This window comes from Lissotriton helveticus, chromosome 8 (assembly GCF_964261635.1).
Source record: "Lissotriton helveticus chromosome 8, aLisHel1.1, whole genome shotgun sequence".
NCBI classification, from domain to species: domain Eukaryota; kingdom Metazoa; phylum Chordata; class Amphibia; order Caudata; family Salamandridae; genus Lissotriton; species Lissotriton helveticus.
The window spans coordinates 101,002,361-101,016,266 of NC_136069.1; the positions used below are offsets into that span (position 1 = coordinate 101,002,361).

At 51.5% G+C, this 13,906-nt stretch overlaps 1 protein-coding gene across 1 annotated transcript in view; it reads left to right on the forward strand.

Annotated features, from left to right (window-relative positions):
* Positions 1-13,906, forward strand: part of MAEL (maelstrom spermatogenic transposon silencer) — a 1,192,885-nt gene that overhangs the window by 477,533 nt on the left and 701,446 nt on the right. The window lies entirely within an intron of this gene.

Consider the following 13,906-nt stretch of genomic DNA (forward strand, 5'->3'; position numbering starts at 1 on the left):
GCCAGAGCCTTAGCCCACTCTTCTGCAAAATTCAGCGCATGCTCCTTCGAGACTGTGTGCGCGAAACTGGGGAGGATTACCTCCTCCCCTCGCGGAGCTGCGAGAACAAAAGGTGGGGGCCAGTCAGCCTCCGCTAACAAAATGTCAAAAGTAGTTGTAAGATTTTCCCGAAATATCCCTTTTATGGTACGCTGTATGTCACCTTCTATCAGAAGGACTATTTCATAAAGTCTGTCAGGGGGAGCAACTCTAGTGTCTGCTGTTTCCACTACAACATAACGGTCAGTCGCTGTCACCTTCAGTAGTGGACGCAGGGCCTCTCGCACCATGGTATTCTCCGCCGCGCTGTCCAGAAAGGTCGGAGCCCATGTCAGATTCCGAAGCCGCGTTCTCACTATCTGTGGCATATCTCGCTGTTAAAGCGACGACTTTCTGCTTTTGAAACTGGGGTCTCTTCAGTGTAGAGCCGTCCTGCTTTCCTGCACTGTATTTCGGGCGGGGCTGGTCGCGTCCTTGCTGGCCACCCCGACCCCTGCCGCCGCCTCCACCACCGGTCGCCGAGGCCGATGAATCTTGAAAAGAGCAAGGAGAGCGTTGATCAGAAATCTGAAAACGATCAGGTGATTTAATCTTCGCGCAAGTCATAAACACGTTCTGTGGGGGCAGGCAATGGAGATGCAGGACGAGACTCCTGTTTCTGTTGCTTTCCCTGTTTTTGTTTTTTAGGCCAATTTTGCTTTTTGGTCTTGGGCTGGACGTCAGTCTCTGACTTCTGCCCTTAGGGTTGGTTCTTCTCTTTAGTAGAAAATAGCTTGAGACCCCTACTAGTGCGGCCCACGGTCTTATAAGCCGCCACAATAATCCTTGCTAACTGACGGGGTTTCTCGGCATCGGGAAGCGCCTGCAAAACTTTGGCTACCTGAAAGTTCACTGCATCTCCCTTGACATTAGCAAGAACGAGATCGCAAACCACATCAAAGGTGCCACATAGGCGCATACCCAATTCAACCACATCCTGAACACGCTTCAGGACCGCAGGCAGGACAGTCATAGACGGAGTGCTGTAACACCTCGCTTAGAACGCCGCAAATGTTCTACCCCAGGTCTCGCAGTCACCGATTTCAGGGGCCAAGTCTTTAGGTAAGCTTATTGTCAGAATCCAGTGTTTTTCACCAGGAGTCGTGTTAGGAATTACTGCTTCCAGCTGGTCAAATTTCTCGGCAAGCCAGAAAGGAAAATCTTCCTTATCCAGGGGACGCTTGCCCATCACTGCATTGACCATCACGGGACTGAGCTTTATGCCGCCCTGTCCTGCAGGAAGCGCCGCACCACCCGGGGCTCCGCCCAGGAGATTACGGATTATGTATTGTACCAATGATCAAATAACGCTAATTGAGACCACATGTAGTCGTCTTAACTCAACCACAGAACACGTGCTGTGTTGAGGATGAGGAGTAAATCCAACAGGTTAATTTGCGCCCGGAATGGACAAAGGACCTAACCTCGGAGCTGTTAGAGTGGGGGAGGGCGCCACCAATCCAAACGCGGTGCTGCCAAGTATCTATAAGTACTTCCTGTGCCCTATACAAAGTATATTCATTTGGCACAGGAGTGGGAGTGTAAGTGTGGAACACATCTGAAGTTCCGTCCACAGTTGGGAATGTCACCCACGAGTAAAAGATTTCGTACGGGTAAGCTACCTCTGCACTCACCACCATTATCATGGCCATGCCATCCACGGGAACATTATACTGCAGCAAATGGTTGCGCACTGCAATGCGACTATGCTGCGGCCATAACAATACAGGAAGATAAAAGGACAAAGTAACCTTTGTAGCACAACTGGGTTGTAATTCAAGGAAACCGTTTAGAAAGATTCAAGCTTGAAAAGACCTATTACTCAAATAGGTAGTTTTTTTCCAACACCACCGTTTTCTGGAAACGGTAGTGAAGGGGTTATGGATCGAAAGATGTACTACTCAAGTGTCATGTAATAAGTCCACCGAAAACGTTGGGCGCCATGTCGCAGGGATCCTGTTCTCCTACAGAACTGTGCATAGAGACTTGGAACCTCAGTGAGTTAGGGTGTGCCACAACTCACCTTAGTACCCAAAATCCCCTTGCCTGACTAGCTACTATGTCTCATTGGTCATTACAAACTCCCAATACTTAGACAAACCAGAACATGGACTTAGAGTACATCAGGTAACGTGGAACACATGAACACTCTTTCGTTATACAATCATTTCAATTCAAAACGAGGAGTAAATGAGGACGCAAGCATATTTGAAATGTTTATTTACTAATGCAGGGTTCTCAAGCGCAGTATCTTAGATAATACCAGCAAACATATTATAAGAAGCAAAGTAATCTGCATAGTTACTAGTCCATAGAATGCAAAAGGTGACAACATGCTAAAATGCTGAAATGAATCTGGTTTAACAACACCTAATTCTCACCCTCCCTAACTAGCATATTATATTATATCTATATCATTGGGTTTTAGCAGGGCGGCCCCATACCTCAAGATCCTAGTGGTAAGGGATCACATCATCTTCCACCAGCTCTCTGCATGCGAAGCACCATCAAGTGAGTGTGTATGCTCTGTGCAAAGCAATATAAAACGCGCCTTGCGCCTGAATTTGGCCGCAGCTGCATGTATATTATGTCTAGGAAGGTGCGAAGATCAGACCTCACAACAACTGTCGAGATATCCTTGAAGGCTTCAGCACTCACTGTACAGACACTGCTCGCTAAGCAAATCTGATATCTGAGTAATAACATATTCGTGTGTGAATCAAAAACACTCTACTAGGCTCAAAGCTACAATAACAGTTGTCATGTGCAGAAGCAGCAGAAAGGAAAAATGGCGTTTACACCTTTAATAAGCTCATGCGAACTTAACACAGTATATAGGCAAAGCGTATCTATATGACAATTCCTTTTGCAATGCCTGGTTTTAGTAAGATTCAGAGTTTTTGTGGTTTTTCTACTGATGCATAGATGTCTGAATTCCCTACCTGCAGTTCCTGAGAACAGTCCTAATTATGATATGTATGTGAAACATGGTCTTGGCCCTTTTATGTTTAGTACATTTTGGCAGAAATATACGAGGGACAATATTGAGTTACAGTGGCCTTTGACAGGCTCTTCTGATTAGCAAAAGAGGCTAAACAGAGGTGAATGAAGATGGAGAGATATGCCAGAAAAAGAAAGATGCAAACACAGAAAAGGTTGTAGCTTATGATAAAGAAAAGGAGACTGGAATAGTACGTGAAGATAAGAGATTTTGGTTGCACATTGAAAAGTCTTCTGTGGATAAGGAGAATGAAGATACTTTTATGGATTCCTTGTAAGATACTCTGTCGCCATATGTCCCAGAAAGGGTCTATCCTGTTGTTGCCTATCAGCAACAACATGCACCAGGTACATCTGCACCTACAGTTGTCACACTTACTTTTCCAGCTAGTGTGCCCCCTGCTCTTCCTCTTCTTCAGTTAGAATCTTTAACTGTTGCAATAACTATCACTTCTGTCCCAGTGATTCATCCTCCATTGTCCTTTATTACTGACACACCAGTGCGCGGATACGTGCTGGAGATCTCAGTGGACTCCGAGCAGTCAGGTCTGTTAATGCGATCCGGGGTGGGAGATCGAGAGAAGAATGAAGTAGCGGACCAGGCAATCTGAAAGAAACCGGTTAGTGTTAGATTCCTTACCTTAGAATATCCCCAGGCGTCAGACTGGGTGTGGAAATTTTTCGTCTTCGGTACCCCTGCACGTCGGTAGGCGTCGTCTGCGGCTCCGCCTCAGTCGTCGGCGTCCTGATCGTCAGGATGACGTCGTCGGAGTGCTTAGACGCCGCCCTTGCGCGCTGACGTCCGTTCTTTTTTCCGTGCCGGTCCTGGTAGAGCAGTACTCTAATAATTTTTTGACTAACTTTTTTGATCTATTTTGGATCTCTTTTAGAGTCGACTTAGACTCCTGGTGCCGGTAGGGATGCCTGGGTTTAAGCCGTGCGACGCCGGCCACCGCCTGATGTCATTGAACGACACCCACCGCCGGTGTCTCCACTGCCTCGGGGCCGACCACGACGACAAGTCGTACCCCGACTGCCAGGCCTTGACCTCGATAGCTAGGTGGGAGCGGTCCCGCAAGCTGCTCGAGCTCTGGCAGTCGGCTCCGCGCCACTCAAGAGAAGGAAATAGAGGGACTGGTCGCGGAGCCGCTGCCATCACCACTCGTCGGGCTCCAAGTCCTCAGGTAAGTCGAGGCAAGTTAAAAAAGTCGAAGAACGAAATCGCTCTTCCGACTCCCCTCGCCGGTCGCACAATGTGGCCGAGGCCTCGGGTGACACCGCCTGCGCAGCTCCGCCGCATCCAGCCCTACAGCCTCCGGTCCCTGGGCTGCATGCGACGCCGGAGGAGATACGTGACTTCCTCGTAGCCATGAGGACTCACTTCCCTCTGTCGATGCCTGTTGATGCGCCTTCAGGCCCCGCAGACCCGACTGGCAGCTCTGGCCTCGGCGCCGTCAGGTGCATCTGAAAGAAACAGGTTAGTGTTAGATTCCTTACCTTCGAATATCCCCAGGCGTCAGACTGGATCTGGTAAGTTTTGCGTAGCAGTACCCCTGCGCGTGGGTAGGCGTCCGCCATCAGCGTCATGGTCGCCGGGATGACGTCATCGGAGTACTTACACGCCGCCCTCGCGCGCTTACGTCAGTTCTTTTTTTCCGCGCCAGCAAGCGCAGATCCCGGAAGAGCAGTACTCCTTAGTCACTTTTTGACTAACTTTTTTTTAATCAGTTTTGGATCTTCTCTAGTTGTTTCTCGACTTGGGTGCCTAAAGGGATTGCCGGGTTCAAGCCTGCGACGACTGTAACTGACTGATGCCGGTTACCGACCCCCACCGACGGTGCATTTATTGTCTCTGGGCCGACCATCATAAGTCGTGCCCCGACTGCCTGTCCTTTACATGGAAAGCTAGGCGGGGGCGGTCGCACTCGAGATCTGGCAGTCGGCCCGCGCCGCTCAAGGAGGAGGTCGAGGGACTGGTGGCGGGGCCCCAGTCATTATAGCTCGGCAAGTCAACACCACTCGTCGGGCCCAAAGTCCTCAGGTAAGTCGAGGCACTAGAAGTCGAAGAAGCGACATCGCTCTTCTGACTCCCCCGGATCCGGCGGGGGGTTTTGGGCAACACCGCCCACGCGGCACCGCTGGAGCCCCCAGCACCACGTCCAGCTCTACACCCGCCGGTTCCTGGGCTGAAGACTATGCCAGAGAAGATCAGAGCCTTCCTCACGGCCATGAGGTCGTGCTTCCCTCCGTCAGGTTCCGCTGAGGTGCCTTTGGGCCCCGCGGACCCGTCTGTGAGCCCAGGGGGGCCAGCGGCTTCGGCCCTGGCACAGTCGGTGACTTCGGTCCCGACGCCGAATGGCTCCTCCGGTTCTAGGCCTGGATCCGTGTCGATGCTGCCGCCCCTCCGCCGGCATGGTCCCCAAGGGTGTCGCCTCCGACACCATCTTGGTGCGGCGTCGTCCCCAATCCCCTTCCCGGTCCGGACCCGGCGTTGGACTGGCGCCGTCTTCGACGCCGATAGGTGAGCCCTTCACCGACACTCCGGCTCCATAATTTTTTCCTGACCTTCAGGAGATGAATGACTAGGGGGATTGGGAGGGGTCTGAGTGACACTGGTTTGTCTCCCCTCCTACCGTGGCTACGGAGGAGAGGGCTGCATACAGCATGGTGTTGACTCGGGCAGCCAAGTCCTTGGCTCTTGAGCTCCCAGTCGTGGCCGTGAGGACTAACCTCCTCACTGAGGTCCTCAAACCGCAGGCAAGCTCCTCGGAGCCTCTCCTGCCGTTCAATGAGGCCCTCATTGACGTTCTGTTGGGCACCTGGTCCAAGCCCTCCACAGGCCTCCCTGTGGCTCGGAATGTGGCCCGACGCCACCGCTCTGCTCCGGGTTTCCCCAGCTTCCTGTCCGTTCACCCCACCCCTGAGAACCTGGTTATCCAGGGCTCAGCTTCCCAGACAGCATTCCTGACCGCCCCTCCGGATCGGGAAATCAAAAGGTATGACCAGTTCGGTAAGAAGCTGTTCTCATTAAGTTTGGGGTTGGGGTCTGTCAACATCACCTGCCTTTTGGGCCGTTACTCTCACACTTTGTGGGATACGGTTACGGAAGTGCTGCCGCAGTGCCCGGCGGAGGTCCAGGCAAACCTAACCCAGGCCCTCGCGGAGGTAAGGGACGCAGCACGATAATCCATTCGGTGTGGACTGGATACCACGGACTCGCTAAGAAGGGCGATTGCAACGACGGTGGCGGTTCGCCGCCATGCCTGGCTGAGGTACGCCAACTTTACAGGCGATGTCCAAGCATCCCTTATGGACATGCCCTTTGATGGATGTCGCCTCTTTGGTGACAAGGCGAACTGCGCGCTGGAACGTTTTAAACCCTTTGCTGTGGGGGTAATTCCCCTGCTGTGCTGGGGGGTGTGCACAGCGCCCCCATGCTCATGACGAGTTCAGCTCGTCATGAGGCACATTGCTCCTGTGCTCATGACGAGCTGAGCACGTCACGGCCGCACCCCGCGTGTGAGCGTTCCACGGCTCATGACTAGCTCAGCTCGTCAGGAGCACTGTGCCTCATGACGAGCTGAGCTCGTCATGAGTATGCAAGGTGTTAAGGATCCAGGGCTACGGCCAAGTCCTTGGGCCTCAGCCAACGCCCGCAGACTTCTGCTTTTCGTCCCTATCGTGGCCAAGGAAGGGGCGCCCCCTCATGTCCAGCTAGCCACAGGCCGCAGAATCCACATCAATGCGGTCGCGGTAACCGCCTTGGCGGTGACGGGGGACACAGGCAAGGCCAGTCCACACCTGCCCCGCAGTATCTGCCTCAAAATCCTCCGAGTTTTCAGGCCCATTCGACGCCAGTGGGGGACAGGGTTTGCCATCACCACCTCCACTGGCGCTCCATCATATTGGACAGGTGGGTGCTGCAAATCGTCCGAAGGGGCTACTCCCTCCCCTTCGAGGCAACTCCTCCAGCCATGCCACCGCATGTCGGGGGATCACTTGCAACTTCTGGTGGAGGAAGTTACGGCCCTCTTTGCCAAGGGGGCTGTCGAGCGCGTTCCTGGGCCAGAAGTAGGACGTGGTTGCTATTCCCACTACTTTCTGGTACCCAAGAACGGCAAAGGGGGCCTACACCCTATCTTGGATCTCAGGAGCGTCAACAGCTTCCTCTGGAAGGAGAAGTTCAAGATGCTGACTTTGGCTCAGGTCCTAGCTGCCATGGACCCAGAAGACTGGATGGTAGCGTTGGACTTACAGGACGCGTATTTCCACACCGGCGTTACCTGCGGTTCATGGCCTCCAGCACTTTCAGTTTACCGTGCTCCCCTTCGGCCTTATCAGCGCCCCACGGGTGTTCACGAAAATGATGGCGGTGGTCGCAGCTCATCTGCGCAGGTTAGGGATTTCAGTCTTCCCCTAGCTCGACGATTGGTTGTTGAAGGCGGGCTCGCCCCAAACAGTCGTCTCCCACCTCCAGACTACAGCCGACCTCCTGCACTCGCTGGGGTTCTCCATCAATGTGCCGAAGTCACACCTGTGCCCCTCTCAGAAGCTCCTTTTCATCGGAGCGGTTCTGGACTCCGCGCAGTTTTGGGCGTATCCCCCCAAACAGCGGGTTTGGGATCTTCAGGCACTGATTCCGGTCTTTCAGCCTTTATCCCGAGTCTCGGTCAGGTTGACGCTGCGGCTCCTGGGGCTGATGGCCTCCTGCATCCTTCTGATGCATCACGCCCGGTGGCAGATGCGGGCTCTGCAGTGGGACCTGAAGTTTCAGTGGGCACAGCATCAGGGCAACCTGTCAGACTATTTCCGGATCTCGGAGGGCACTGCGAGACAGTTGCAGTGGTGGCTCACTAACCACGATTGGGTCAGCGGCAGATCTCTCTCCCTTCCCCAACCAGAGCACTTAGTGGTGTCAGATGCGTCCCTACTGGGTTGGAGAGAGGGAGATAAGAGGCCTCTGGTCTCCGGCGGAGTCCCGGCTACACATTAACCTTTTGGAGCTGTGGGCGATCCGGCTTGCACTGAAAGCATTCCTTCCATCTGTCTGGGGAAGTGTAGTGCAGGTGTTCACGGACAACACCACCGCCATGTGGTACTGCAACAAACAGGGCGGGGTGGGGTCGTGGGACATTTGTCAGGAGGCTCTGTGCCTCTGGACATGGCAGGAACACCAGGGCGTCACCCTGGTGTTTCAAAACCTGTCCGGTTCCCTGAACGCAGGGCGGACAAACTCAGCCGCCGGTGCATGATGGATCACGAATGGCGTCTGAACTTGGACGTGCCGCAAGTCCTCTTTCGGCAGTGGGGAAAGCCTTGGTTAGATCTCTTTGCCACCGAAGAGAAAGTGCAATGTCATCTGTTCTGCACGTTGGAATTTCCAGGGCGGCACTAGCTCGGAGACTCTTTTCGTTGCGAGTGGAGCTGCGGTCTGTTGTGCGCCTTTACGCCTATACCACTTCTTCCCAGAGTACTTTGGATCAGGCGCGACTGGGCCCAAGTCATCCTTGTGGCACCGGACTGGGCACGAAGATACTGGTATCCCGAGCTGCTCAGCATGTCAGTTGATCCTCCGATTCGTCTGCCTCTTCAGGAGGACCTTCTGTCGCAGCAGCGGAGGACGGTCCTCCACCCGAACCTGTCCAGCCTCCACCTTCATGCGTGGAAGTTAAGCGGCGTATGTGGAGGCCATTTGACTCGCCTCCTGAAGTATGTGATGTGATTCTAGCAGCCAGGCGTCTCTTCACAAAAAAGGGTATCCGCCTGCAGGTGGAATAAATTTGTGGCATGGTGCACAGCAAAGGCTGTGGATCCTCTCTCTGCCCCCCTTTCAGAGGTTCTCCTCTTCCTTCTTTCTCTTGCCCAGCAGGACTCTGCTCTTGGCACTCTTAAGGGCTACCTCTCTGCCATTTCTGCCTTTTTTAGGCTTCCTGATCAGCCTTCTTTTTTCAAGTCCCCTATTGTGAATAGGTTCTTGAAGGGCAATACAAACATGTCCCCTCCTGTTCCTTTTGATATGCCTCCGTGGGACTTGAACCTTGTTCTTGCATATGTTTTGTGCTCCTTTTGAGCCACTTCACAATTGTCCTCTTAGTCTTCTGACTCTTAAGACTGCATTCTTGGTTGCCATCACCTCTGCCAGGAGAGTGAGTGAGCTCCAGGCTCTTATCTTCTAAGCCTCCTTTCCTTTCTGTCCATCCGGACAAAGTTGTCTTGAAAAGTCGTCCCTCTTTCCTGCCCAAAGTGGTAACAGCCTTCTATATCGGGCAGTCTATCACCTTGCCCACCTTCTTTCCGCCTCCACATCCCTCCAAGGAGTAAGAGAGGCTCCACCGTCTGGACCCAAAACGTGTGCTCTTTTTATCTTGACTGCACACGCCAGTTCCGGGTGGACTACCAGCTCTTTGTTGGTTACATGGGCGCAAAGAAGGGACGGGCGGTGCACAAACAGACCATCTCTCGGTGGGTCGTGTTGTGCATTAAGGTCTGTTACTCCTTGGCAAAAAAGGAGCCTCCTGTTGGGCTGAGGGCCCATTCCACTCGGGGCACGGCGGCTACTACTGCCCTGGGTCGGGGAGTACCCGTGCAGGACATCTGTCAGGCAGCAACGTGGGCTTCGCAGCACACTTTTGCTAGGCACTACTGCCTAGACAGCCAAGTCCGGAGAGATGGCTTTTTCGTCCGTTCCGTTCGCCCGGACTTTCTGGTGTGATCTTGGTTCGAAGACCCACCACCGGGGTTGGTATTGCTGGGGCATCTATTCTAAGGTAAGGAATCTAACACTAACCTGTTTATTTCAGGTGCACAAGTTACATACCTTCGGTAACGATATATCTGTAAGAAACAGTAGTTGGTGTTAGATTCCTTACCGCCACACCCATCCTCCCCGGTCTGCGAACCGATATCTAGGGTTAAGGACATCCCTTTCAGGGCCCTAGTTTCATGGCACCAGTGTCGGTCTCTGGCATTGCTCTGCGTTCCTGGCGCAGAAAGCTATGTACAAGAACTGACGTCCGCTCGCGAAGGTGGCGTCTAAGTACTCCGACGTAATCACGGCGATCACGACGCAGACGACGGACGCGGAGCCGAAGAAGACGCCTACCAACGCGCAGGGGTACTGCTACGCGAAACTTTCCAGATCCAGTCTGACGCCTGGGGATATTCTAAGGTAAGGAATCTAACACTGTTTCTTACAGATAGATCGTTACCGAAGGTAAGTAACTTGTGCGACTGGCCTCCAGGTTTTTGGTTACCTTTTCCATGTACTCTGCCATCCTGGAGCGGAGACCAAGTACATAGTCCACAATATCCTGTTTGGGAGGTTTGAGAGGTAACTCCCATCCCTCCTTCACCAGACAAAGTCGTCCTCTGACAAGGTGCCCAAACAAAAGTTCAAAAGGGCTGTAGCCAACTCCCTTCTCTGGAACCTCCCTGTATGCAAACAAAAGGCAGGGTAGCAGGATATCCCATTTCCGCCTGAGCTTTTCTGGGAGACCCTTAATCATACCCTTTAATGTCTTGTTAAATAATTCAACCAGACCATTGCACTGTGGATGATAGGGTGTGGTGAACTTGTAGTTCACTCCACACTCCTTCCACATTGCAGTCAAGTAACTTGACATAAAGTTTTTACCTCTGTCTGATACAACCTCCTTAGGGAAGCCCACCCTTGAGAAATCTCCCAAGAGGGCTCTTGCCACTACAGGTGCTGTAGTGGTCCTAAGTGGTATAGCTTCTGGGTACCTGGTGGCATGATCCACTACCACCAGGATAAACCTGAGCCCAGGTGCTGTCTGAGGATCCTTTGGTCAAACACTATCAATCCCCACTCTTTTAAAGGGAACCCCCACCACAGGTAGTGGTATAAGGGGGGCCTTTGTAGTTCCACCTGCTTTGCCACTGGCTTGGCATGTTACACAGGACCGACAAAACTCCATGGTGTCTTCTGACTTGTGGGGCCAGTAAAAGTGAGGGACAAGCCTGTCCCAAGTCTTGTTCTGGCCAAGATGTCCTGCAAGGGGAATATCATGGGCTAGTGTTGAAAGGAAGCCCCTGAATGCCAAAGGTATGACCAAACTCCTGGAAGCACCAGGCTTGGGGTCTCTACTCTCTGAATACAGGAGCCCTTCATCCCAGCAGCCTCAGCAGCAGCCTGCTGTCTGAGGGGTTCAAGAGAAGGGCAATCCAACTGTGCCGGACTCAGATCTGCCCTGGAAACTCAGGCTCAAGCTCTTCTGGGACAGTTCCTTCTTCAGGCGCACAATCTGCTTCCTCAGAAGGCTGATCCTCACTCTGAGGCAGTGGGGGAGGCACTGTCTTAACCCTACTGCTCCTTTTCCTGGGAGGCAACTGGTCCATTATTCCAGAATTCAGTGCCTGTTCAGTGTTAGACATTTTGACCTGTGACCTAGTCACTGCAAGGACATGTGCTGATATTACTTATATTTCTGCATTAGTCCTAAACTCAACTTCAGACCAGGCTGAAGTCTCTGGGTCATTTCCAGGCAAACATTTTACAGGGAGGTCTGAACGAACAACCTTCTTAAGGCCAGTTACCCCTCCCCAGGTGAAATTAACAACTGCCATACTATGTGTGGTAGTGACATTGCTAGCATTGGTCACTTGGTAAGTTTCACCAAGTGTGGACACTGAACAGATCATAAAGTCAGGTATCACCATTGTGACACTGGCACCTGTGTCCCTGTAGGCCTGAGCCTTTTTCTCATTGACTAAAGGAGTTTGCCTGTACTTGCCCAGGTTACTTGGACTCACAGAGGAGCACCTATCTATACCTCCATCACAGATCAAAACATCTTGAGTTGGTACCCTACCTAGGCCAGAGTCCATCTCAGTTCCCAGGGTTAACCCTACTACACCCTTCTGTTGAGAACCACCACTTGGAGCTGAACTAGGGGCAACAGTTGCCTTAGGGGCAATGGTTGCTGGAGTGGTATCCTTTTTGGTGCACTCACTAATCCAGTGGCCACCATGTTTTCTTTGGGCCTTCTTTCTTGTTAGATTGGGGACTCCCACCATTAGAAGCTTTTTGGGGACATTGTGAAGACATCTGGTCTTTACCTTTCTCCCCACCCTTTTGGTCTTGCTTCTTCTGGTCACCACCTTGGTTCTGTACCTTCTGCTTCACCCTGGTTCTGACCCATTTATCTGCCTTCTTACCCAATTCTTGGGTAGAGGTCAGAACAAAGTCAACCAAGTGCTGATTCTGGTTCTGACAATTATTAAGAATCTGTTTTCTGATGATTAGATTATACTACAATCCTGTATTGTCACACACTACTTCCCAGTAACCAGCCCTCCAGAGCCTTAGTAGCACAATCTACAAAGTCAGTCAAATCCTGAGTCTGTCTCTTCTGGGTATCTCTGAACTGCAACCTATACTGTTCAGTGGTTAGGCCAAAACCATTTATTAGAGTACTCTTCGGGACTTTGTAATCATCAGCAACCTCTTCTCTGACTGTGAGGAGCTTATCTCTACCTTTGTCTGCAAAGGAGAGCCACAAGATTGCTGCCCACTGGTCCTGGGGTACCTTCTGTACTTTGCAGGCCCTTTCCAGTGCAGTGATCCATTTGTGGATGTCATCCCCAGTCTGATAGGGAGGGACAATATTATTTAGGTTTCTATGGTCATAAGACCTATCCCTACCACTAGGGAGATTGCTGCCACCAGGGGATTCTATCCCCTTCTTTTTCTCTCTCTCAAGAGCTAGGGTCTCTTTTTCTAAGGCAATTTCTTGCCTTCTTATCCTAAGCTTGACTTCTCTCATTCTAGCTTCATGTTCCCTTTTCTCAAGAGAAGTTCTTTTCCTATGAGATGAGGTCTGAGGACCCTATTGATGAACCAGAATGGTTGGATTCTACTGAATGTGATCTGTTCCTTCTAGGTACACTATTAGGTCTACGTGGGGGGATGGAGGGAGGCCCATTTTGGCCCACTTCTTATCCAGGTAGTTCTGTGTCTCCCAAGTTGGATTCATTGACACCAACCTGGTCTGCATGCTCATTATCTTCAGAGTCCTGATGGGGTACTCCACTGGGATCCTCTTCAGATGATGGGTGCACCCCATCACCTAGTCTATCTGGATCTGATGCTTTTGCCAAGTCATTTGCCACTAAGATACCTAGCAGGTGTTGGGTGGTGGGACTTTGTCCTTGATTAAATTTCATTATGGCCCACGGACCCCTTAACTCTTGAAAGGTGAATGTGTTATATTTTGTTGGCAGCACTATGCTGTCATCTAGCAGAGGCACACTAGGCTCTGCTTTTAAAGCCATGACTAGTGAGGTGTGGTGTGTGCACCTACCTACACTACTTGGTTTCCTACTAGAACCTCTCTAGGAGTCGTAGTCCTGGTGTGATAAACCCTTGCCACCAACAACTTTTAAGTTCAGTAGAACTTATGTATTCTAAGCTTGATTCATATCTACCTACTGGTACCTTAATTTCAAATGATAATCTCAAGATTATTTGGTAAAACAATGCAAGCTGTAATCCCACACGCTGAACACCAATGTGAGAAGTTGGCCTGGTATATGATGTCCACTATTCTAGTGGGCACCTTGCACCAGTCCAAACGACCCTTATTGATGGTAGGCTGTGAAGTCAACCTTCTAGAAAGCTATCCTAGTGGTCGGTGTGGAGGGCAGCTTTCAGGCTAAGACTTAGAGGCGAGTTAAGCAAGTTGTTTACCAATTATATTCTCTTGAATGACCAAATGAAAGCACACCACACAAGGTATATATCAAAAATATATGTATTTAATCTAAACACAACCCGTCTGGACTCTTTATGAGGTCAGAGGTAAAAGTA